Below are 10,579 nucleotides of genomic sequence, written 5' to 3' on the forward strand. Positions count from 1 at the left end.
CATGTCCTTTTTAACATTGCAGACTCTGCACTCTATAGCTAGCTGTTTACAGCCACACACCAATGCTTCCTATCTGACAGATGAATAGATCTTGAAGACTGATGTATTTTAGGTGGTGAATAACTCAGCTTGAGTAGTTATTAAATTATATATAAATTACTGCAACAACTATAGAAAGGATTTAAAGAATAGGATGGAAATCCATAAAACTTCTGAATGCATAAAACCAAAAATGAGAAAAGGAATTTACTGTATTTCCAGCTTCTGTCAAAACCCTATCAATGATAAGCATATACAGCACACTGGTCCCAAATATATATCTATGAATGAACTTTTTAGATTAACAGGCTTGCTAAAATGTAGTGTCGTAGTCTAAATGTAAGAAGTTAAATTACATTGTCAGTCATGTATCTGTTAAATAGTAAATATGTAAAAACAATTTCCAGTTTCTTTGGAATTTGACATACAGTAAAGATGGCAGCTAAATTTTTACACTATTTTGGTTCACTTCACTCTTCAGCTGTTAATTTCCCATTTTCAGTAATCCTGTACGACACTCAAAATGCCCGACAGGCAGTCTGGTACTCTCTGGAAGTAGAGCTTTGCTATTTTATCAGTAAGGTCAGTGTGCATTTTCTTTCCTCCAGTTCTTTTGTATATTACATAAATCGATATTTAGTGGTTTCCATGGTATAAAATAACAAACCAGATACAGTACACTAACGTCTTTCGTTAAAAGATTAATTTTGTGCAACACAAATCAACAGCGGGTTGTTCTTCCGCTTCCTTTCCTATCTGCACCATCGTCTGGGAGGTTTGTAAACTCTATCAAGAATGAGTTTCAGGCTACAAAACATGCAGCTATCTTCTGCTGCTTTAGGAAACTGGAAAGGTGTTGTCAAGAAGGTAAGATAAATACCCCAAAGTGCATATGACTGAATTCTGGGCTTCTTACAGTGTTAGATTATATTTCTTGTCTTAAAATGGGTTTCTAAATCCTGTTCTTATTGACGTTACTGTCTTCTCGTATTCCATCCAGCTGCGTTCTTCATTGCTTAACAGAGCCCCTTGTTAAATTACTGATTTCATTTATTGGGAATATTTGATTGAATTTAGACATTAAACTGCTAGGGATTTGAAGTTAACTATTACATTTTATACACAATTAGAAATTATAATATTCAATTCTTGAACTGTGGACTAGCTGAAGACTGTGACAAAAGTCTAATTTAGCAAATGATTAATTTGATGACAGGTTTAATTAAATACCAGAGAGTTTAGCTGGGACCACACTTTGTACTAGGTGGGGCACCCCAGATTGGGAAGCCCTGATTTAACTGTTAAGTGAAATAATTCTAAGACTAGGAATAATACTGTAAGAACAAAGGAATGTCAAAATACTAGGACCTTGTGCCTTAATCAATGTGTGATTAGTTTGATTGTACTCAACATTTTTCTACAGCTGTGCAATCAAAGTGATTGAGTGTTAGGACAGAACAATTGTTGTCATTCTTAAAAAAAGGTTAATAGGAAAATAAGACCACCTTGAGGTTTCTCCTACATCAACAAGAACAAAAACAGAGCTTTGTGTCTCACAGGCAGGGGCTTTCACTAAGAGTGTCTCTACTCTTTTTCATGATGTTGCTAGTTATAGTACATCAATCTGACAGTCCTGTGTCTGCAGTGACTAGATAAGTCATGTAGGTGTTTTGAGGTAACAGTAAAATTTCAGAAAATTAAAAATGAATTCAACAAAAAGATTAATTTTGGTGGTTTAAAGTTGAAAGAAATTTAATTTGATTTAATTAAAAAAATAAACAATTTTATCTACCATTTTTCTTATTCATTTACTTTATTATTTACAATTTGTGTTTCAAAACCCTTTTAACTTAAAGTAGCATACCATTGTTCTGAGGACAACATACTGCTACAGATATTATTCATGAAAAGTATTTCTTCCTTTTTGATTAAACCATTTTACTGAATTTGCAATATGTATTTTCATGTCAAATGGCACCTGCTGGGCACTCCTGGCATGACAGTGTCTTCTCAGAAGAGAATGATGTCTTTTGAATAAATTTAGGGTTTGCAGACTGAAGTAATACTCCTCTCTGCTATGTTACAGGTGTTATAATTCCTTAACACACCCAGGAAATCTGACCAGATCTTTGGCAACACTGTAGATAGCTACAGGAACGTAACTGATAGAAGCAGAAACTGCATGTTTCTCTCAGCTTACCTCCAGCTTCAATTGTTTTCATATTAAATGCAAAATTGTTACAATCAGATTAAAGGTAATCAGTACAAAACTGAAAAATCACAATTAGTCTTTATGAAGACATGGTATATGCAAAATGTTGAACAATTATACTGTTTAATAATCAATGTTTAATCAATTCTTTCTCTTACATGAAGCAGAAGGCTGACAATATCTTTGAAAGTTAATGCATTTTCCCTGTTTAGTGTATCTTTATACTGAAGTCAAAAAGGAAATCTATTGTTGAAAGCTGAAAGTGGCTATAAATCTTACATTTCCATTAAATTTGTAGGACAAGCAATTATATAATGGGCTTCATTTTCAGTCACTCTTCATCTTTGCGAGATGCTGAAGAAGGAAAAGTAATACATCCCATCTGTATGAGGTTTAGACAACATCTGCTGCCAATCTTCATTCACGTTACCACATGCCTTGAATAAATTTAGTGGCATGCTGGGCTTTAGCCTTTATTTAACCTCTTTTCCTTTACTGTTCAGGCTAATTTAAGTCCAGAAATTTTATCCCAGACTCCAGTGTGGGACGTCAAAACATATCTTTGTGTTTTGGTTTCCTGGAGAATTTCACAAGTTAATGTTGTGCTTCGCAATCTAGCAACTGACCAAAGCCTGCAAAAAAAAATCCAAAGCCTGCAATGCTTAGCTCTTATTTGCATAACATCCATTTCCTTTATTAATGATGGAGCCCACAAGAAATTGAGCTGTAACTGTTACAAGACTAAATCTGTAACCTAGTTCCTCAAGTAATGATTTTTCTCATTCTTGTTATTTTACTTTCTTGTTTCCAAAAGGAGTGATTTCTTAAACAGGACAGATGCATTTAGACAGGAGGTGGATATTAGCCTGCAGCTGGGTGTAAAAGATTCCATTTATCTCATACTCCCCAGATGAGTCAGGGCTGAGCCCTTGGTGTTCTCTTTCTCATGAGTACTGAACAAGGTGACTAAGAGACTAAGTTCAAATTTTACACCAGTTATACTAGACTAAGGTGGTCCATTCAGTCATACAGTACCATAGCATAGAAAAGACCTTTGCAGCATTTTAAACTATACATTTACATTTGCTTTGTAGTTGGTGTAATCTCTTTATTTTCTGTAATAGCAACAACAACTAGAGGCTTTCAGTGTGATATTGTTTGTTTTTCCACAAACTGAGGAAGAATAAAGGAAAATGCTTTAGAAGCAGGAGCCTTGTTCTTATTTTGCAGTTTATGCTTTATATTTATTTGCACTTCTGTTTACAAACTGATCCCTTCTCTTTAATATTGCTTCTTGATGTTTTACGGCATAAAGAGATGATGCATGTTTGTTGTTTTCTAAAATGTGCCAGAATACCAAATGATATCTTGTGTAATGCCTATCTGTCCTACTGCTGTGCAATCTGTGATTACCCTTGTTAATACATATGTACCTTCTAGCATCCCCATTCACAACAGTTTAGAAAGCAGCATGTTACTATAGCACTCACAAGAAGAGGGAAGATGATTCTTAATTAATGCTAATCTCTGCACAGCCTCGAATGGATTTGCTATGAAAAACTTTGCATGTGCCAATAGATGAATAGCTGGCTTCTGTTAACTTCTTTCCTTTCCTATTACTGAAGCACTCTTCATTCAGTTAGTTAACATCAATCATTTTTGGAGGAAGCCAAGGTATTCACCCTCTGTTTTGGAAACACGGTGCATTCACGAGCAGCCAAATACCTCCAGGTCCAATTAGGTCTCGCTGAGGCTGATTATCCAAGCCTTGGTAGTACTGACCTGCGTCACCAAAGTTTTCTGTTCCTGAATCCACCTGAAGAATTCCAAGGCTGTCCCAAGGCTCATTCACCTGACAATATCAGTGTCCGGCCCAGCACCGGACCAAGGGATCCAATTTCTCCACCAGGTTCCCACACAGCAGTGCAGCCTCCCTGTCCATTCACTCGCTCTCAGACCAGTCCTATTCAAAACCGCCTTATTCCTTCCTCTGTATCTGTCACTCTCCACCCTGCCTTGGCCATCACTGGCAGCCTCCAAAAATCATTGAGCTCTATCACTTACCAGGATTATCTGCCTATCGGCAAGATGTGGTTGTCACTTCCAGCTTGCTACATCATAGCACTTCCACCACTTCACTACAGTAAGTATCTTGTTTGGGTAAAGAAGTTCCTCTTGTTTTTTCTTGTTTCAACTGGTCCACTTTCACTTTGTCAATGCCTTAGAGGATTCTGAATACTTGGACTGGGCCCTTCGTACACTTCTCTGTTCAGGATGAAAAAGGTTTAGTTCCTTCAGCCTGTCAATATCCCTTTCTGGCCTGCTTCTATTCCAGAACAGCAATATCTTCTTTTGTATCATGGTGACCATAATTGCACACAGTATTCTAAATGAGGCCTTTCTATTGCCTTATAGAATTTTAACATTATGTCTGTAAGGGAAGGTACTGTACTGCTGAAGGTGCAGTAGTGGACTTGGCTGAAAAGACATGGGAGATGACTCCAGAGTGCTCCTGCACTACCTATTGACCCATGTCTAATTTTAGGCGGCTTTAATGGTCTGACTGCAGTCAACAGACAGAGTAACAGCTTACAGTAATGCATTTTTTAAAAGAACTCTGCAGGCACATCAGGCTGTTGTCTGCTTGTGAGAGAAATCTTAGTGAAACTGACACTATTATTTCAGATTTCTGCTGGCTCTCACGTCAGGCTCATCCATCATCTCTTGGTACTTTCAAGGCTGATTGCAGCTCTGTTTCTTAGTGGTGTTCTGTCTTTTCAAAATCCCAAAACACATCTCCTTTTTATGTAAAGTTTTAAAAAGGTTTCAATATGTATACCCCGAAAATTCTGCACAATATACTTTAAAGGGAAGAGATACAGGAAAACTGAATGCAAATAATGTGTCATAGAGATTCAACAGCATTTGTAAATATCACATTTATCATGGTTTACACATGCTGGTATATATAACTTATGAATGCTATTGCAAAATAAATGATAGATCTGAAATAGCCATATCAGCAATAACGCAGTGGCTTCTGAGGGAAGACACATCTGTGTGTGTGAAGCAGAAAACAGTCCTAAGCATTGCCTGGATAAATTCAGATTGTAAACATTGAAGCCATGATGTCCTGACATTTTGTATCTGCCAGGATATCTTTGAAGAACATGTCTGGTAAAAATACTATTCTTGGAGTGTTTCTATTAAAAAATGTCACAGTGGGTGTGTAGCGGGAGCCGGTCCTTACTTCCGTGAAGAGTGTAGTTTAGGACCCTATGCCGACGGTATAACCTGGAAGTGACTGGAGTAGGACACCGGGGAAAAAAAATGGCAGGATCAGGATGGGATGACGGAATAGGGGGGCGTGACGACATTAATCCGGTGCTCAAGGGGCAGTGGCGCAGGCAAGTACAAAACTGTCCACATAGGGAAACTGGGGCACAGTCCAATATCCAAAACCGGGAGGTCCATCCAAGACGACGAGAAGAATAAAAACAGGGAACGGGGACATGGAACCAGGAAAATGGAAGCTGAAAGAAGAGTAACGAGGCCAGGTGCTCCTAGGCCCGGACTCAGCTGGTCAGGACGCCATTCAGAAGCCTATGCCCTCAAGCCACGGACGTGGGGTGACTTGATGCTAGGCGGGCCTCTAGGCATCCGTCTTCCAATGCAGAGCCCTGAGCTTCGGAGGCATGAGGTTTAAATAACGGGGAACAAGAGGCAGGTGAACGTAATAATGAAACTAAAATACAAAAGGGTCTGTGCGCCAACTAGAAGAGGGATGCCGATTGTGACAGGGTTTCAGTCTCACCTAGGGAATCCACAAACACTTAGGTCCTGATTTTCATCTTCACTCTTGTGTGTCTCACTATGCCAGTGCACCCACCCCTAGATCCCTCTACCCCAAATAGTACAGTACATTGAAACAGGTAGTGTGTAATGCAAATTGCTATTAAAAGTGTAATGCTTTTTGTAGGCCACATAAATTACACATACAAGATGGTGTAGTTGCGGCACAGTACCTTCAAACAAGCAAGAAAAAAAACAGAATAGTTTTTTCTGTCAATATTTTTTTAAAATAAAAATATAAAAAGGGACGCATGCGAAGAATGTGAACACACACACAAAAAGCTTTAAAAAGTCTAAAGTTAAGCCTTTATTCCACAGAGCTGTCTTCCCGCTGTACTTAAAATGTATCTATATTTAGTGAAACTAAAATATTAATAAGGAAACCTGATATAGCTGTATTTTTTTAAAAATAGAGATGGAAAATTGAAGAACATAACAAGGATCCATCCATCCATTTTCTAACCACTTTTTCCCATTTTGGGGCACAGAAGAACCAGAGCCTATCCTAGCAAGCTGCAGGTACTAGGTGGGGTACACCTTGGATGGGATGCCAGTCCATTGCAGGACACATAAAGACAGACACAAACACTCACAACAGGCTCAATTTTCCCAAAGTCAGTTAACCTACCAGTCTCTTTTTGGATTGTTGGAGGAAACCGGAGCACCAGAAGAAACCTTCATGAACACAGGGGGAACATACAAACTCCATAGATAGCAGAACACACATAGCAGAACCCGGTCCAGAATTGAACCCAGAGCCTCAGTGCTGGGGGGGGGGGGGGGGGGCAGTAATGTTAACCACTGCGCATCGTGCCTCCCCAAAAATATGATTTTATGTATAAAAAATGCATTAAAAATGAGATCCTGTTTACAGAATGCTTGTCTGTCATCAACATAAGTAACAGAGAAGACATGCCCTCCACACTTTCGTTTTTCCAGCTTCATCGTCTCATATCACTGATCCATAGTAGTACCATAGTGTAGCCGTGTCTCAGATGAGAAAGAAGCCACTTCCACTGACCAACATTGCCTGTGTCTTCTTCTCTCTGCCTTCAGATTGTCCCAGGTCAACCTTTCTACCATCTTTTCTTGCTTCTTCTCTTGAAAGGGAGAATATTTTCATCTTTGTCACGAATGTGATGTATTGGCATTGATACTGGGAGCCAAAGGGATGTGGGAATAGCGTATAATTTAAACACAGAACACTCATCCAATATAGTTCAAATGTGACGTCATCATGACAGATGAAGAAAGATGAAACACTTGACACACAGCTCCACTCCATTGTATGATTGCTTTGGTCAGCATTTTCTTTTTTTTTTCCATCAACATCCCGCACACAATTTCTAAGCAGGTGTAACAGTCCTCTGCATATCACAAGAATCAAAATCTAAATAATAACAAAGCTGCAGACACCTGACTACTGCCCATCACCCACCAACACAGCTAAAATTTCATATTGCTTCTGTTCCGTCAGTTCTTCTCATCTTTTTATAATGTCAGTGCTGTTCCTATTGTTCTACTATTTCATCTACTTAAAACCTAAAATTTGCCCTTTTAAAAGTATTTATTGTTTGTGAATTGAATTATTCGTTTTTAGTTTTGGAATTCTTTAATTCTTTACTGATATTACAGTATGTCTTGATTTGAAGAATCATTGCTTTCCGAAGGTAATTTGTAATAAGTGTTTGATTTTAATGTATTAAATCTTTATCAATCCATTAAAAACCTAAAAGCACAATCAAAATTGATAGCCATTGATTTTTTGGGTGTTGGGGGGTTGACCCAGGGGTTATCGTGTATCGCTGTTGGGGTGCAAGTCCTCTAAAAGGTTAAGAGCCTGGTATACCAAGCAGGGACCTGATATTATGGCACCAAGTTAATAGCCCCTGGCTCTGTGTTACATTACATCTTATAAGATGTGCCTGAAGATAGCTAGAGATGAGCATAATAGCCATGCAAGATTCTCTACTACTGAAGTGTTCTGATTCTGTGGTGATGGAAGAATAGCATATGAGATGAAGAAGCTGATACTTCCATTATCCAAAGATATCTGATTATAATTATTTCTTAAATACTAGGAGTCATTATATTTTGGTATAACTATGATAATGATTTAAGAGATTGGAACACAATGCAATTATATCAGATTATCAGACCCTTTTTTCTTGTTACGTTGGAGTTTTGAGTGACATGGGATAATATATAAGTGGCAAAATAAAGAGAAACAAAGTTATTAATCATTTTGCTATCTAGACGTGCTCATTTCCATGTAGAGGAAAAGGAGATCTCTTTGATCTATAGCTTTCACACACTCATTTGCAGCTATTGTTCTTTCAAATGAGAAAATGCAAATGAAGAACACTCCTCTCCTTGCTCTAATCCTAGAGAATATAATTTTGCAGCTCTGTGCTGATAAACAGAATTTGCCTGTTAATATTGTGCCAATTACTGTCACTTAAAAAAGCAATTTGAGGTGAATGAGAACCCCAGGTGACAGTGTGTTAGCAGTCCTTTCCTTTCTGTTTCACACAGTGCACAAAGCACAGCAGACCAATAATTGCATTCTGACTTTTCAAAGAACTGCACCAGAATTCTCATCTTCTGTCCAAATATTAACATGAAGACCTTTGTTCTGATATTTGCTGAGAATACAGAGTTAGTGGTGAGCCTAAACAGAACTGTAGTTGATGTTCCGTAAAATGTGTGTATAATGCATGTATAGGCCATATTGTGATTAAATTAAAGTCAAAAACATTTTTATTACAAGGAGTATTTCATGGAAAGCAGGAATTTTCATGGAATTGCCTAATTTTATAAGATTTGTATGTTCTTATACAATAATAAGCGCTATCCAACAATCTCCCTTGTTGGACTTGCCAACACCTTTTTAAATTTAGTATTAGCAGTTTCATTATAAAAACTAAGGTACTAGTTGTATCAGAGAACTACAATGGAGGGGCCTTGAGTGGGATTTCTGCCCTCCAATAATATCTATTAAGATGTTATGGGAAGGAATATTAATTAGCTCTTAACATTTCACAACACTGGCAGGCTAAAAAGGCTACAAATTCAATTTTTTGTGACTATAAAGACAGTAGCCATGTACAGTACACTTATTTTGCCTGACGTAGCAAAATTTGATGAGAATTCCTTTGATTTATAGCAACATTTGTATGTGTCTCTAGTATGGTATTTATACATACCAGCAAGTGTGTTTCATCCGTCAAAGACATCTACAGTATGTCACAAAAAGCAGAGTCATAAAAAATAAATATTCATTATTATTCATGTCTAAGCATCCATCCATCAAATGTATTGTGATAATGGGCATAAATAAACTCTTCATCCATTGTGTTGGGAAACTTCATTCAATTATTACTTCAAATGGATAAGGAACCAAATACTGACTTTTACACTCCCCAAATAAAATGTATATTATAATGTGCTATCATCCATATTAATTTCATGATTATAAATACGAATTGCTTGACTTTGAACTGTACAAAACCGTTGTGACTTTTCTTTCCCAGTACTTCTGGAGGGCCGAGGTTCCTAATTGTAGTTTGCATGTTCAAACTGGTCACATTCCAGTTCAATGTTTGATTAATAAAGCTAAGAATCTAAAATAAAGTTTAAAATAATATTTCTGACTAATGTTTACTGCTGTTCGGAAGACCGTCACAGCAGGATTCAAGTATTTAATTAGTTTGAATCAATACCAGTATCAACTAACAGCTACACTCTTAAATATGCTCTAAAGTTAATTATAGAAAGCTAATGAGATAGATTTTTAAAAGCCTAATATGAGATTTGAAACATATTTATTAATTTTACAGTAATTGCAGACACAATATTTATTTGGAGCAAACAAAGGCATAGCTAAATATTTTTCTAGCTTTGCAGTAAAAGAATAGTGAACACTGAGATAGGTAATGTGTGTTATTGTTTTCCTCTCCAAATAACATTTATAATTGCGACAGATAAAGAGCGGGTCTCCTTTCTTTTATGGGTGATTTTGATAGCGGGAGACAAGATTTTCTTTCCTGTTCACTGGAAAGTGTTCTCTTTGAGCACAGGAAAATAATAAACAAACATCATACACCCTTGCCATTTTCTTCACTGTGGAAATTAGGGTACATGTCATTTTCTTTTGTGACACCCCAAGCCTGTGGCTTCTGGCATGAAAATTCGTAGCACAGTCTTCAGATTTATAACTTAAGCAAGCTGCAGGCAAAATAGCAAGTAGTGACAAAGGAGTGCAATACTTGTATAAAGATTCTGTACAGTGTGAAATAAAAGATACTAATGTATCTAGTCAGCCTTTTCACTTCAACTGAATAAGAAAAATACACAAATTCAACAAATATCACAATTGTTTAATGGATTACTGTATTCTGTATATATTATATAACAATGTATGGCTACACAACAACACAACGACATTCACTCCTAAATTGTAATCTGCTACAATGT

This window comes from Lepisosteus platostomus, chromosome 13 (assembly GCF_059453375.1).
Source record: "Lepisosteus platostomus isolate fLepPlt1 chromosome 13, fLepPlt1.hap1, whole genome shotgun sequence".
In the NCBI taxonomy this organism is placed as follows: domain Eukaryota; kingdom Metazoa; phylum Chordata; class Actinopteri; order Semionotiformes; family Lepisosteidae; genus Lepisosteus; species Lepisosteus platostomus.